This window comes from Centruroides vittatus, unplaced genomic scaffold, assembly GCF_030686945.1.
Source record: "Centruroides vittatus isolate TY-2023 unplaced genomic scaffold, ASM3068694v2 contig_926, whole genome shotgun sequence".
In the NCBI taxonomy this organism is placed as follows: Eukaryota; Metazoa; Arthropoda; class Arachnida; order Scorpiones; family Buthidae; genus Centruroides; species Centruroides vittatus.
In genome coordinates this window covers 760,935-778,783 of record NW_027122612.1, presented here as the reverse complement: position 1 = coordinate 778,783, position 17,849 = coordinate 760,935, and the positions used below count along the sequence as shown (strand labels likewise).

The window sequence follows — 17,849 nt, the reverse complement described above, 5'->3', positions numbered from 1 at the left end:
AAGAATGACACAATAGAAACAGCTGCGGGAAGGACTCTTTCATTCCATTCATGCGGGTAGTAGTCTGCTGTTATTCTTTCGGTGTTACCAACTTATTATTCTTCTAGTGGTCAGAAGTTCCTTATATTCTTACTAGCAGAACACCATTTGACTGAGAATGAACTAAACTTGGCGAAAGTAAGTAAATGAAATGTTTTATTATCTTCTTAATTTTTTTCTGATCATATTTACTTCTTGCTCTTCTTACGTCTTTGATCTTTGCTCTTTAACCTTTGACATTACCTTTTTTTTTCTCCTTTTTCTTCTTCTTCTTGTTCCTTTCGTCCTTCCTTCCTTCAAGCGTAATTTTTAAAATATCAATTTATTTAATTTAATAATGAAAAACGAAATCAAATACTTAATTTTATTGGAAAAAGTTTTTTTTAAGTGAAAAGTTATAAATTTAAAATTTTTACAAAAGCTTAAAATAGAAGGTATTTTATAAATCGATAATTTTCCTTTTACATTTATTAAATTTGATCGCTTAAGACAATTTTGTAAGTGATCGATGTCCTTAGTTTGTTACATAAATTTATATAGTAATATATATTTATTTAATTGATTATTTTAAGAAGAATTTAACAAGAAAAAGTAATAATAAATAATGATGAAGAATTTCATTCATTTATTCCTCCCGACTTGTGTTAATGATATCTAAATTAATTTATTAAGTTAAAATTTTGATTTATTTTATAAATTCTTGTAAAGTATTGATTAATTTTTATACGAACAAAAAAAATTTTATTGGTATTTTTTAAAATAATCTTTGCTTGTTTTTCCCTCCTGTTAATAATCATAGATTTCTTTTCGTTGTAGACCTACTTCAAAATCCTTCAAAGGATTATTTTTTCATAAGTAATCTGACAAAAAAAGGATTTTCTGGTTTTAAAGTACGAGATTTATTTTCTCCATCTATCCTTATATAAAATAATCCATTTAAAAGATTTTCATCTTAAAACCATTTATTCGCATTTTTGTTTAAGCTAAACATCATGAAAAAATATATGGTATTTTTTTTTCTTTTATGTTTGTCATATCTTGTACGTAATTTATTTTTTTTCCACGATTATCCACCCCCGAAAAATTACTTAATGTAATAAATTTAACTTAATCCTCAGCCAGTAATCTCTTTTAAAATACTATATTTAATGTTATAATTTCCAAATATCAATAAGAATTTTTAAAAAAATGATTAAAATATGTTTAAAAATTTGAATACTTTTGGTTTAAGGGAGGAAAAAACTATCAGATTTTCTAGATTAATTAGGAAAAGCGTGTTTTAAAATTATTACTTCAAGCGTAAACAATTTATAAAATAATTAATTTAATTTAAACGTTTTTAAATGCTTAAAAAATATTTTAAAAATATATAAAATTTTTTTATCATATTCATTAGATCATTAATTTGTTTTGTTTCAGGTAATCGTGAAGACAATCTTTTTTTTTTCTTTCTCTTGGTTGATTTTTTTTCCTGTTTGACGAATAAGATGAGAAGTCTTCGTCTCAAAATGACAAGATTTTGTTTAAAAATAATTATTTTGTAAGAAAGAAAAATATTTATCGCGGTAATTACTCTAACGTGGAAAATGTCTTCAATTATAGTCCTTCTTCTAACAGGATTTCAGGTTGTAAAGATGTTTAGTGTTGACACTGAAGCAACTAATGGAAGCTATACTCTGTCGTTAATTAAATGACATTACCAGTTCTTCGGTGATGCTTTTTCTTTTCATATATACTGCCGAGATTCTTTTCCGGAAATTCAATTTTCTGACTTGTTGTTAAGAGATAACACTCCAAGTAGTAATTAGAAATCAAATTCTTTTTGTTTTTACAAAATATTTTTAAGTAAATTGTAAAATTTCTTCTTTTGGTTGTTTACAGGAAACTTATATTACGTTTCTTTATATACGTATTTTTATTTTGTTATAAAAATAGCTTGAAATTTAAGAATAACTTCAATAAATATAATAATAAGAATACAGACTACAAATATTATTTATATATATATATTATTTTAGAGAGTTATTTAGAAGCTATATATGTTCTGATATAACAAATATAAACATTGCTAGAATGGGGATTTAGGTAAACGTATGCCACTTTAACCAAACAAAATAAATAAATAAGTATAAATAAATAAAAAGAATAAATGTTGGATAAATTAAGTGATATCGAAAATAATACAGGACACAAAATATTATTGAATAACTTCATGGAGTAGTCTGTTTATCGAATATTGGATGGCTTTATCTCTTGAAAAGCATTTTGAAGAAAATCATGTTTCTGAAGTACACCATAAGATCTTAAACAATTGGATGAAATTAGGAGCCATAGTTTATTAGATAGTAGGACCTAAATGTTATTGAACTACATTAGAGTAGAATTGAAGTAGTTGAGAGTCTTCAAACGTCGTCCTAAAGTACTATATTGAAAAAATTTATTGGGCAATACAGGGGAAAAAAAAACGAAAGTACTGCCGAGCTTCTATACGTTTTTCTTTGTTTTATTTACTGTTAGTTTATATATATATATTTATTATTTTAAATGTATTTATTTAATATTAACGTATAAAGATCATCAATAAATAAGAAAAATTATTGATTCAAAATACGAAAGAATGCATGGATATAATTAATTTTGAATTAATGTAAATATAATTTTATTGAAAATAATCGAATAAAGCTTTTCAAATAATATAAATAATAAAGTTTTTAAAGTAAATTTATATTTTTCTTAATAAATATCTTCGTAAATGTACGTAATGTAACCAGACAATTTATGTCTAAAAATTATAGAGAATTTAATATAACGTTTTAAAATTAATTCGTATTAGTAAATTATTATATTTTCATCATTATATGTTCATTACAAAGTTAATTATGATCAGTCGTAAATTAACTTTTAATAAACATGTCAATTGGTTAAATTATAAAGCTTTTTAAGCATTGGATAAAGGTACTGTACTTTTTATTTTTAGGTAAAACACATTAAATGATTATATATTTTGTTTATAGATAAAAGGAGACAAAATATTTTACTCTTGACTTCGAGTTATTCGTATCAGGAGTATAATAAAGTAGCATTCTATTCAAATATCAAATATATAAGCTTCATCCGGGAGGACAAAGATATTCACACATGACCTATTTTAAAGAGAGAGAGGGGGAAAAAAAATCGAAATTTATTATATTTGATCAGTTGAAAAATGTCACGAGATAAAAAGATATTTAATTATTTATCTCATTTGAACTTTTTAATTTGTTATAAAAGAGGATACGAGTGATCCCTTTCCTCATAAAAATAATATTAAAGGAGAAAAGAGCAGGGTAATCGAATTCTGATCCAGTGTCTAAGAATTTATCATCTTAACGATCACACATAATACAAGAGAGTCGTTATGATTGATTATTTATTCAAAATCCGATTTATTAGAAGAGAGCATGATGTGAAGAATAAAGGGGATTCCAATTAAGGCTGGTTCGTAATATATTTACATTGTACGCATGTGTATAAAGTTTCTGGTGAATCTTCACTGTCCAATGTAAGAAGTGTAGTGGGTAAATCTCGAGTTCGCAATCTGTCAATGTGATGGATGGAGGACTGAAGCGGCACCAACTCTACCGTTAGTTGAGATGGTCTCAATATTTTCTTCTCTTTCTCTTCTTCCACACTCGTAGCATCGATTTCTTTCTTTAATAATAAAAATCCACTCCTAATTCATCTCCGCAAAGTTAAGTTTTGGCTTTTTTCCCCTCCCCTTCAATGAATCGTTTTTCTTCTTTTCATCAGTTTGTGTGCTATTCTTCTGATACTTCTTCGTTTTATGTTTTCAATTGTCTGACAAGATAAACAATTTGTTACAGAGAATATAGTTGTCATAGAGAATATTGTTGTTACAGAAAAAAATTATGAATGTTATCAAGTATATATATATATCGCAAAAAATATATATTAAGTCCTTCTTTGTATGACTTTTTTAACTTATAACATTTTATAAATGTAGAAAAAAAATTAGTATTTTCGAGTTTATATTGCGTGTTATTACAAATAATAGAATACAAGGCTAACAACACTTGTGTAGAATAGAAAAAAAAATTAGTAGTGAGCAATATGTGATTGAATTCAATGGAAATAATGGATTTACACAATGGAAATTCACAGTTAAAATGCGTAATATACAATCGAAATTTAATGCAAAGGAAGCACATTCGTCCAAAGAATAATGTTGAAAGGGTGAATTTTAAATAGAAATACAATAGAAGCAATTACCACAAAAGGATCTTTATTGGTCTGTTTCAACTGCTCATTTCTCTGATACAGAAAACATGAAATAACAATGCAAATAGGCGAATACAAATAAAATAGTATGGATTCTATCTGGATATTTTTTTCAATATTAGAAGATTGAAACGTCCCATATACAACATACATTATGTAACATTTAATGTAATGTTGTATTCTATATTACTTATTTTATGTTCAAAACAATGTAAGCTGAAAATGAATTATGCATAAATTTTAGATTGCTTTCACCATTTATTCATTTTTAAATTTGCATATAGTTGAATATAAAAGTAAAAAATTATTACAAAACAGAAAATAATTCAATTGTTGAATATTTAAATTTTTATTATTTGCTGATTTTGCTAATTAAAAATTCATCCACAATGTTGAAATTACTACTTGATCCTTAAAGTTTTCTTTAAATTATTTTATAAAATATATATATATATATTATATAATAAAAAGAATTAATTGATAAAAGAAAAATTCTAGTATCAAAATATAATAAAAAAAATTGAAAACTTATAAAGACATTACAAAATTGTAATTTAAATAACAACATTATTTAAGTTTAAATAACATATATGGGTATAAAAATTTGCATTTTTTTAATTATATAATTAAAAATGTATGAGGAATTTATGTAATAACCTATATAAATCTGCATATTTATGTATAATTTCATAGATCTATATTTAAACTTATATGAATAATTCACCACATGTTAATTCCCAAGTAACAAATCACAAATCTATATCTTTGAATGGAAATTTATTCAATAATATCGATTTATGATAAAAAATTTTTATAAATAAAATATCTCGATTATATACAATTAAGTAGAATTATATATAAATTGATGGTGTGAAGGACAGACAATGTTACGTGATACGATATGTGATTAACATTTATAAAATAATTTCCACTTCAGATTACAATAGCATAATTAGATTTGATGTGTATCATGAAATTAAATATATACATATTTAATTTGAAATGTTTAATAAACTTAATATTTTAATAGCAATTTATCAAGCAATAAATATCACCTTTCAAATCTTGATTTAATTTGGATAATGAATTTTCTATTGTATTTTCATTATGGCGTATAATGTATACTTTCAGTAATCATTTATTTAATATTTTAGTAATTTCTCTTAGGAAACTATTTTATCATTTTAATATTGATTAAACTTTTTTCAATTCTGTAAAATCGTTTAAATTTATAATAATAATTATACTGTAATTTTATAAATAAGCTGTTAAGTTTGAACTGTTGACAGAGTTTTCTTGGGAAAAATTCTCTGAATAAATGCTTCAAATTTTTCAAAATAATTATAATTGAATCTACATAATATTTCCTTGTCGAATTTCATTATTTAAAATAAAAAATAATGCTCATTCAATATCAAGTTCAACTTAATTTTGGATTCTTTCCGCCCAAGAGAGCCTTTTTTCAGGCTCACGTGAGTTTGGTAAGCCCACGACGGGAATGGCCTGTTGGTGAAGGATGAGATCTGACATATTCAGGACAGACAATGCCCCGAAAAGGTTTCTCAGATTCGATTCCGGATTCCCCAGAGCGAAAAGCTAGATATCAAGTTAAAGTATGTTCTATACGGTTCGGTTAGTAACTTTAGAATTATTAATTAATTTATTACTACAAACATATTTTAAAATTATTTAATTTGTTTTAATAAATGAAAATAACAAAAATATAAGACTTTAAAAATAAAATTTACTTTGATGATTAGTCTATTAGACCGAATGGCATATATTTTTCTCTAATAACACCGATCCATTCTACATTATTAAAATTTCCAAATATACATTAAAAATATCTTTTTTATTTTTAAAAAATGGAGGTATATTTTCATTCTTTCATAAACATCATTGAAAAATATTTTTTCAGTGGATGATGCTATAAATTTATCTATACCTCTTCAGAAAGAACGACCTTAAACTTCGTTGTCAATTAGAAAAGAGGGGGAAAACCCACAAGATCGATGGAAGGATCATGAAGTAAAAGTAATATACAAAAAGTATTACGTGAAATGAATCATATTTATGATTATTTGCCAACATTTTTTATACATTTATATTTTATTACAAGAGAAAACTTTGTGTAGTTTCTCATTCGTTTTAATATTAAAGAAACATCGAAAAGTAACGTAAAAATATAAGCAGTCATTCGAGAAAGTTTATAAAATACGAATTCTTTTATTATTAATTTTTAAATTTTTACAAGTTCTTCGGAAAAAAAAATTCCTTAAAACTTTATTAAAATTCATAATCAATATGTTAAGTAGAATTCTTTCGTGAGCAATTATTGCAGGATAAGAAAACTTTCCTGCAATAATTTCTAATTATTCTGCAATAATCCTGCAATAAAATCCTATTAATTATGAGAATCTGACTTTTTCAGAACCTCATAATTAATTTCCAAAACATAAATAACAAGAAAAATAAATGCGGATGAACTATTATCCATCGTATGAGCAAATAACTTTAAAATCGATCATTTATTTTAATTTTAAATCTAACTACAAACAATATTAAATAAAAATTATGAATTTGTAAATTAAGTTTATTGAAATTATTAATTAAATTGACTATTTTATTATTTATTTTTAATATACTTTATTGCTTCTTTTATGCAGTAGTGTTCATTTAGATAATGCTCATATTAAAAAAATAAAATTAATTAATAATTATTTAAGTATGAGGTTTATAATAAACCTCAAACCTCATTTTTGAATAAAAAAAATTACAGAAAAATTCAAAAAATTCTCCGTTAAATTTATAAATATTTAAATTTGTAAGTTTCCTTAACTCTATCTCTTAATAAAGTACTAAATAAGTTTTAAATTAGTTAAAATTCTTAAATATTTAAAATGTTGTGTTAAATAAATTTATATCTAGTTAAATGAAGCTATTATTAGAAAGTGTTTTAAGTAAAGCTACTTTGAGGAGAAATATCCACGGACAGTCCAACAGATGCACTGCCTCGTGTCACTAATGGCCATCTATCACGACACTCACACAACGTGACAAAGGTCACATCACGTGTCGCTGGATCTATTATTCACAATCCCCAAGGAGAGTCATTCATCAGAATCTGTCAATTTACATTATTTTGGAAAGAGAAACACCATTCAAGCAAATTCTATCTTTTTGAATGTATCTCTAAACCCCATATTATATACTAATACTTGTTAAGTTCTTAAAATTCAATAATTTTATATTACTAGAAAGTATTTTTAATCATTTTTTTTCTTATTTTCTGACTAATGTAGATAAGATTTTTTTTTCGATACGTAGACTCTTTCTGGTAGACATATTTTGATACTACCCGAAGGCATTATAAATGGCACGAAACATGATATGGCAAGATGCTTGTTACATTGTTCGTTGTCATAGTTACAGAGGAATATTATGGAGAAAAACGTTTGTTCCTTTCCAAATTCGTAACAGGAAATGTAACAGATAATTGGATTTTCTTTTCTGTAGAGATATCTTTACCTGAACTCTTATTGGTATTTTTGTTTTTCATTTTTTTTCATATATTTTTAAAGGGATTTTAAATTATTCATGCCTTTATTATGTTTTGTTGTCTCTTTAGAGAATGACATTATCTTAATTACTTTTTTTTATTGAAGAAAAAAAATTACAATAGTATTCTCTATAAGAAGAATGTTTTATAAGATTATGGTAACTTTTTAAATTTTGGTTATAATTTACAATAATACAGCTTAACAGAATTATTAAAAATCTTATTTCATTGTTGCTTTAAATTAATTTTTTTTAAAAAACATACTCCTTAATCAAAATTTAAAGTTAAATTTTAATCTTTTATTATATCTGGTTTCTATGCAAAGATTAATATATCTATACTTTTAATATATTTTAGTTGCATTCTTTTCTAATCTTTAAAAAATATTTTAATCGAAAATTACTTTTAATTTATATGCCTTGTTGTTTATGTTTCGGTATTTTATATTAAAAGTGTTATATTAAATTAAGAAAAGAAATAAAGTTTACCATTCTGATCTCTTATTGTATATGCGCGTGTTTGGGTTAGAGAGGTGCATAAAAAAAGATGCAGGATTCTATTAAAAATTCCAAAGTTTATCTGGAAAAATAGTCACGAACAATTGGTAGAAATGTTGTACTGAACATCGTGGCATACTGATTCGAATTTATTGTTCTGTCCTTCTGTCATTGTTACGTAATACTCTACCTTTAACAAAGAAACAGTCTAGAACGGTTCTGAATAAATGTTTTGTTTTCTTTTTTTTATTTAATTTTTAGTAAAACAAATGTAATTTTTTATATCAAAGAGCTATTTTTCTATTCTGAAAATATCGCGAGACATTTTTCTTTTCTTCAATATTGTCGGTAATTTATTGAATTTTATAACTCGGTATTTTTTTTAAATTTTGTGTCGACTTATAAGATTTTCTCTGTATTTCTACTCCCCGTAGTTATTATCAAATTATGAAACTTCTCACAAACAGAAAAGTTGATGTTTTCCATTCATTTCCCAAAACTTGTGATACTACATATCGATTGTTTAGATTCAGTCGATGAAGAATGTGATCCTCAAGAGCATCACAAAACCTAAGCCGACTACTACTTTCTCCAATTTTTCCCCCAGTTTTTTTTAATATTGTTTTCTTTTAAAGCTGCTTAAAGAACAATAGTTATTTGAAATAGCGTAACTTTCCATAACTTCGATATCAAATGTCCGTGAATTTGCAAATTTTTTTCAAGATAAATCGTAACTTTGTATTCTATTCTCTGTTTCTCTCTTTTAATGTATTCGTTCGATACTTTTATAAAACAAACATTAAATGGCAATTTAGAAAGAATTTATTATAATCCCTTCCATTAATAATAATTTATTTTATGTTATTAATTGTTATTATTATTTTTAAAAGTGTAAATGAACTTTGAATATTCGTATGTTGTGTGATTATAAATATTAATTAAATATTTTAATTGTTATAAGAATTAAATAATATTTTTTTTTAAATTAATGTGTTAGAGAAATTTCTGAATAAATAAAATCGATGTTTTAAAAATTCTACTTTACGTTTCTCTTTGTTAATTAAGTTATTATTAAATGTATTAAATTGATTTAAATTTTAGTAGAATAAATTACCTAATTATTTTAAATAATTATATATTAATTAATTTTTTAATAATAAATAATTTGATAATTTATTTTGTAAATAAAACAGTTAAATAATATTAAATAAAATTACGAATGACTAAATAACATTTATTGCTTTATTTTAATGTCTTTATTTCTTTTTTTCCTCTGAAATATTCGTTTATTATTGGACTGAACTTTGAAAAAATTGTAGACTTAGAAATTCCCATTGTCGTTGTCTGTCTGTTGTTTATCCTTCTTAAACTCGAGAACGGTATTATATAAATAAAAGTCATGACCTGATATGGATAGCTATGGAGCAGGGGCCCTGATTAATTATATGATAATTACGGTCTAGACCGGAAGTCACATGTTTTTAATTCAAAATTTTCCCCAGAACGGAGTTAGATTACCAGCATGACTCTGTTGTTATCAAGCAAAGTATGATGTACAGGGGCAAGACACTCTTAATTTGAGATCGAGTGCATATATTTTAAATGAAATAAATTAAAATTATGATTAGAAATTGCAATCCGGCATTGAAACGATGTCACAATAATATTTGCTCTCAATTTTTTTTCTCATAAAAAATAGCGTTTATATATACATAAACATAAATACTCCTTTCAAAATCGTTTGCAAATTAATATTTCAATAAAATTTCAAATTAATTTGAGTATTTTAATTATAATTTAATATATAAAATAATAATTGCGCACTATACCATGTCAACACGATATTAAATGTGTTAAATATATTTATAAAAATATTGACTTAACTATTTTTCAAAACATATGTAAATAATCTTTTATTATAATGTTAAGTTTCGTTTGATTTCTGCTTAATGTTATCTCTATTATATAATAATTAACTATTGTTTGTAAGTGAGCATTCATAAATAAGTTTTTTGAATCAGACTTTATGATAATAACTCAAGAAAGAACTTTATCTTATGCATCTTGTACTGTTGAATTATATTTTCTGAGCATCACTATAGCTTTTTTAAATATAAATAACGTTTTATAAATGAAAATTAATATGATACAGTCCTACAATTCTATCCTGGGATGCTTCAAAACTGAATATAATAACTGTTAATAACTAAAAAATAACTGTTTATATACTAAACTAATGGTTTCGAATCTGTTAATGATCATCTCAATGGTCTTGTCCTAGTTTTTGTGGTCAAATCGATCACTAACCGGAGGAAAAAATTAAAACTAAGGGAACAATAAATTGTGATGTTGTAGATGTGTACAGAGATGTATATTGTTTTATGTTTACGTATAAAACAATTCACAAAACTTTACAAAGTTGTAGCCTTGTGGGACCATACAATAATACTTTGAATTTTTTTCTTGCCTTCAACAATTAAAGTTAGCGATCCTTTGACTTCCAAAAATTAGGACAAGGTCATCAAGATGGTCATTATTGGATTTGGCATCATCGATTTCATACAGACACACTCCTATTTTTAAATTTGCATTTCTCTAGAAGTTAATGAACCTTAAAAGGACTTTTTAAAACGTCGATATTAGCCTAGATTATCCAAAAATATTTTTTTCTTTCTTTGATAATTTAAAATATATTTTTATTTCTTATTTAAATAAGATATATAAAAAAAGATTTTCTAAAAATATACTTATTTCTCTTTTCTACTATTTGTCAGAATTAATAAATGTTAAATTAAAAATTACATTTTATTCCATTCCTTTGTATATTATTAATGTTTCCTGTTATTGTGCTTCGTTTATAACACATCTAACTAAATTTGACTTTAATAAATGTTATAAAATTTTATAAATTTTAATAATTTTATGTAATTTCACATTATGGAAATCAGAAAAGATTCATTATAGTGAAGGACATGCATAAATTATCTCTTGCATTTTCAGAATTAAATGATAAAATTATGCTACACAAAACAGAATATCTAATTAACAAATTCAGCTGTAAAAGTAAAATATAATAATAATTATTCAAATATTTCTTATAATAAAAATATATTTACGCTAATTAATGCGTTTTGTTGAAGGAAATGTGTTAAAATAATGTAAAAAATGGTATAAAAAAATTATAGGCCTATATATATTTTTTATACACGATGTATGATAATTTTATTTTTAATTTAATAACAACGGAATTTTCTCTTAATTGAATGTATTAAACCTAAATTTTTTACAATAAAATCAGTAAAACTTGCTAGTGGCGCGTTATATCTTCACGGTGACCAAGAAAATTTGAATTGGGGACTTCCATACACAGTGTTGACTTCAAATATTTTTCTTCAGAGAATTTTTTAAGGAAAATATTTTCTTATGAAAGATTAGTTTGAGGCCCCTTGCTGGTGGGGCCCCAGACAAGCATCCTTTTTGCCATTGGATAACGCGCCAATGGGTTCAGCCAGGATTGACTCAGACGTCAGTTTTTCGTCCTTAGACTGAGGCCCTACATTCAGAGAGGCCAACACTTTCAAATTTATAAAAAAAAAACTTAATAATAGAATAATTTGTTTTCTGTGATTCTTACTCGGCTATGTAACCATGAGTATTTTAATTAATTTTTATAAAATTATAAAACTTGCAACCAGCTCCAGATTCAGCAAGCGAATAATTCAAATTATCAATAGTACTTGTTTAATTAAAAGATAATTACACAGGTGATTGACTGATTATATAGCGTAACTATTGTAAATCTCACAACAGATTTAAACTAGTTACAACCTAAATATTAGATTAAACGATAATTTACTAATTATCAAGAAAACTAGCTGTAAAGAAATGATATTTCGATATGTATAACGTAGATAAGAAATACAACATAAAGCAATTATTAGATTTTAAAAGCAACGAATACAATTAATTATGCTGACGAGGACATATTGGATAATAAGTTAAATCAGTCATTGGTATGTATAATATTAACGTAAAGTCCTGATGTCATTACGAACCATTTAATGGCGACAACACAGATGAGAAAACTTCCAGGAATTCACTCCATCCAGCTGAGAAACATTCATCTTTACTATTACAAACATCAATAAAGATCAGTTAAATTATCGTTTATAACAATATAAATGAAATCTCTACATCCCTTTTATCTTATATCGAAGATTTCAAATAATGATGATGATAATAACAATAATAATAATAATAATACAGATTAATTAATGTAAATATTAAATATTTACTTAATATTGTATTTGTATTGCATTTTCAGATGTGTTAAATTTGATTTCGTAGGAAACTATTTAATTAAATATACAGAATTGTTGTTAAATACGAATTTTATAACTTAAATGACGTTAATTATGTTTAATTCTTTGGACAAATGATACATTTAAATTTTTTTTTAATTTTTTTTATGACGTGAAGGAAGTTAATTACTATTATTTTATTACAAATTTAATTAATTACGTTTTTTAATTATAAAATTAAATCACTTTGTAAGGATATTTTTTAAGTTGCAAAGTTATACCTTTAATTAACTTATTATAATTTTATTATAATTACTTAATTGTGATTTATTTATAATTTTTATATTTTAAATGTTTTCAAGTGATTATCCTGGATTCTATCCCGGATAATCACTTGAAAACGTTTAAATTATCCGGGATTATATGCCGGAGAATCATAATATAACTGAACAATTTAATTACAATTTAATTAATATATTAAATAACGACTATTTTAGTTAGGAATATTGATATTGAGATAAGTATAATTAAAATTTTACCATAGATAGCATGAACTAAGGATTGTTCTCATTCTTCACTTGTGTTGGTCAAGTTTATTTTATTTTGAATTGGGCTCCTTCTTAATGGTCATAACTTAAGGAGGTCATAACTCTGATGCCTTGCCATAAATAACCAATCAAATTAACTAATTATAAAAGTAAAATACGTTAAAATAATTATAATTTTCACTTTTATTTAATGTTGTTTGGTATATTTTAATGAAATTAGTTTAGTAACATTTTACTAAATTAATTTTCAACTTTTATCCAAATTTCTTGACGGATTAATGTTATTAAACTGAATCAATGCTTTTATTATTTAATAATTATTATTAAAAATAAAGAATTTTACGTTCTAATTAAATATATTTCTTCTTTATGTTGACAGTTATTAGTAAACTTAATTAGTAGTTTTAACAGAAATCTGAATATTGTTTTAAAATAAATTTAATTAAATTTTAAGAAATATAGAGAGTAAAATTGTATAAAATTGGTTAGTATATATGAATATTAATGAAATTATTTATGGTACTATTGCAATTGAAATAAATTATGGATTGAATTCTTCATCATGGTGCATCAATTCAAGATATAAGGCAACTTCAACTTTACCCATTTTAGGAAATCTGACCAATAATGGGTTTTTCCAGCATAGGTGAAGGGTGGAAAAAGATGCCCTTATCTAAACTACTCATAGAAAATTACAATGGTTCAGAATAGGGTATCACAAGTTAAGAGCAGCGTACACGAACATGTTGAGGATGTTATATAATATCAATTGGATTAGTGAATGACCTCACTAAACAAATTTCGTTTAGTGTAACCAGTGTACATCGAGATAGCCTTAATATTTTGTATTGCCACTCACATAACTGGAGACAAAACACCCGTGACGGATTCGAACTCGAATCCCTTAGTATAAGGAGAGAATCATTTGTACAGATTTTCATATTCTCATATAATTTCTAAATTAATGTGATCTGATTTATAATTACTTTATTTTTCATTTACATGTAGCTACTACAAAGAATAAATATATGTTACTTACAAAGTAATTTGTCACTTAACAAATGCAATCAACACTAGATAATAATTTTGCTTACATATTGAATATATTTATATAAACTGTGTTTAATTGTATGATATATAAGGAAACATTTATTCCGAAAAGAAAAGTAAAGGAAATTTCTTACGAAAATAAAATAAAAATAATGTTCTTTCAATGAAAAAATAAGAGCAAAATAAGGCGAAACGAACGTAAGTTCTTATACATTTCACGTAGGCAAGAATACTTTGATAGGCACGATTCAAAGCCGTAAACCAAATCTCTGAATTTCCAGGGGTCCATTACATTATAAAAAGCCTCTTACCAAGGCATCTATGAGAAATTTAAGCCATTTACCATTTTAATATTTACAACAACATAGATTAAAACAAACGTAATGTGATTTTTTTAAATAAATAAGATTTATACAGTCGTATTATATACTTTTAGTACATTTATTGAAAGCTGTGAAACACCTGCACGTTAACTTTTTCCAATACATTCATTTTATCTGACTCACTGATAATAAATTATCTCACTTACTATCCCCTCATTCCCCAAAATAGTGTAATCTGATCGGTTGGGAAAAAATCCCCGACAAATAGGATTCGTCATACTTTAGGGATACCACCGACCAAAATATAATACTTTAGTAGCTGAGGATCTATTGGTTTTATCGATTTGGGTTTTCCACTTCCGTTTTCTTACTTCTAGATATTTTCTCTCCCCCCTGTTTTCTCTTTCGTGTCTTACATTTTCTTTCTTGCTATACGGAATTTTGGTGTTCTCTTAAATCTCAGGATTATCTGTACAGAAGATTTTACTTTCAGTTTTTTTTTCGAATTTTTTTTTTGATGTCAGCTGCTGGTTAAACGCATATTACATTAAATTTTTTAATAAAAATGAAAGCTTTTTCTTGTTTAAAACAGTTTGCGGATGATTTTACACTTTAATTTAGATAAACATCTTTATGTAAACTTTTATATATTAAAGATTACTTAAAAATTTATAAAATTATTAATTTATTTTCATAAAAATATTCTATTTTCATCAACTATTTTCTATGAAGTAATTTTATACAAGCAAAAATCACTGATTAAAATTAAAATGAGAAGTGAAAACTTTGCGAAATAAAGAAACTTTTTCTCGATAAAATAATATTTTATTTGAAGATATAAATATATTAAAGCATTGTTTGATTGTCATTCAACTTTGAAGATGATAAAGTATTTTAAGTCTGAAAGATTCTTTTTATACTGTTTGATCCATTGCTTTCAAATTCATTGTAAATTGAACCAGAAAACTTCTGTCAATTTCTATCTGTCTAAAAGAAATTTCTTTTTCTAGTCGTTGCACTTCAGAAATGTTGTTTCTAAATTTATTTTCTTTTCTATCTGCAGTTAACATTCGCCTATACTTCTCACTTCTTTCTAATACCTCGGATTTACTAGAGTGACAATTTTGCTTGACGCCACAAATAATAACTGGCATGACTGCGATTGGAAAGTGAGTGGATGTCACAGGATATCTTTTATATTATTCTTATAACTTTCACCTTAAGAATATTCGTGGGAAATTGTTTATTTTCACTTTCTTTACTTTCCGAGATTGAAGGAAGCGTTAAGCTAATAAAACAAAGTGATGAAAGAGAAAATGTCATGGAAAACGTCTTAAAAAATTCATAACTCTAATAGTAAAGTAGGAAAAATGAAGCAATTAGTATTAAGTAAAAGACATTTTATATTAAGCAAAATTATGAGAACTGCGAGAAAAAAAGACGTTGTTAAAGAAGATGGAAGCTAACAGTTAACATGGGTAAGTAATGAATAATAAAAGTAAAGATTAAAACATTAATGTCAACAAAAATGTGAATCGAAGCATTAAAAGGGGAAAAAAAATAATAAAAAAATTTTATTAGAAAGCGAGTAAATTAGAAAAGAGAGAAAGAAAATAAATTAGAAAGTAAGTCATAAAATGAGAAGTAAAAACATTCAATAAAAGTACAAACAGAAAATAGTTGCAGAATAATATAGAAGCTCAAAATGGTTAACAAATTGTTCTAAGTAAATCACAAAAACTTGCAGTAAAACATTACGGAGTGAAGAATAAAGATTTCAGAAGTGAAATAAGGTTATAAAATAGTTTAAAGTGTATAGTAGAAAGTCAATAGAAAACTGATTGTACTCTTCACCTTCTATTTAATCTTATGTTGTGAAAATTTTAATATGTTTTAGTGATATCGGTGTCTCAATAAAAATACATTTATTTAATTGAAAAGGTTGTTATATACACGTGAAAAATATAACGTATATAATGATTATATACGTAAATTAACTACATTAAATCGATTCAAATCAATGAAAAAGTTGTTTCGTTAATCATATATATTTTACTTTTTAAAAGTTTTAACAAATAGAATTTTTTTCATTTATCAATACATTAAGTGATTTATTCAATTACAAACGTTTTATTATAACGTTAGTAAAAGTATACGACTTAAGAATATATACTTTTGTATTGGATAATTGAATATTGTTAAGAAAGAAAAAGAAAATGATGACACTACTAAGGAAAAACAATGGAGGATTGTAAGAAGTATATTCATTTTTGAAATTATTTTAGAAGAGAAAACCCAAGAAATTAGTAATTTAAAATATTTTCTTTTTAATTTACTGTTATTTTTATGTAATTAGATAATTTTTTCCTGTTGAAAAATGTAAAATTTATTCCATTTTTAACAAAAGCTCTTTTTCTCGGGGAGGTCTTGTTAGATTTTCGCCCGATCCCCAACATAGAGGACCAGGATACGCCCTTAGTCTGATCTCTCACCTGCAACCTTTCTGGCATGGATGACCCTGGCAGTAGCCATGGCTACCACCGGTTAAGCCCTCAGGGTCATCGAGACACAAATCCAACCGACACAATGTGTAGATATCAGGGCGAGGACAGGGGTGTTATGCACAGAGAAAAAAACACTTTTTTCTTGACCATTCCTTTAGGGAATGCCGTATAGTGTAGTAAGTAAGTAAAAAAAATGTAAAATTCAAGAACAAACGAGTTGGTTTTCCAACTTACATTATAATTTAGTTGCACATTAATTTATAAAAATTAATAATTAAATTAATGTTAAATATTCTTAAACAAACTAAACTTGTCAGCCTCGGTGGTTAAAGTGTCAGCCCAGGTGGTTAAAGTGTCAGCCCGTCGCTCTGAGCTCCTGAATCAAATAAGGGTGATAAAACAACCCAGAAATATTCGGGAATCTGTTCCGGATTTATCGGATCCCGTCTCTCACCACATGGGTTCAGCTTGGCACCATTGTTGACCTGGCCGAACCCACGATAGGCTTTGAAAAAAAACCCTTCTTACTGCCCACAGTGCGAAAGAAGTTGAAGAACAAATAAGAAATTATTCGTTTATATGATGTAAAAGTTTAACATTTATGTTTTTTCTAAATAAAATAATAATAAATAAAACATGCTCTCTTTAATTCTAACAATAATCTAAAATAACCTAAGAATTTCAAATAAACAAAATGTATGGGATCATTGCCAGAAGGTTATATACAGTATATTTATGATATTGATATAT

The 17,849-nt window shown here is 25.3% G+C and overlaps 1 long non-coding RNA gene across 1 annotated transcript in view; it reads right to left on the bottom strand.

The window, feature by feature from the left end:
* The window catches only part of LOC136984689 (uncharacterized), a 39,966-nt gene that overhangs the window by 599 nt on the left and 21,518 nt on the right, over nt 1-17,849 (bottom strand). The window contains exon 2 of the long non-coding RNA XR_010882222.1: nt 1,740-1,806. This is a non-coding gene — a long non-coding RNA (uncharacterized lncRNA). The remainder of the gene's footprint in view (nt 1-1,739; nt 1,807-17,849) is intronic.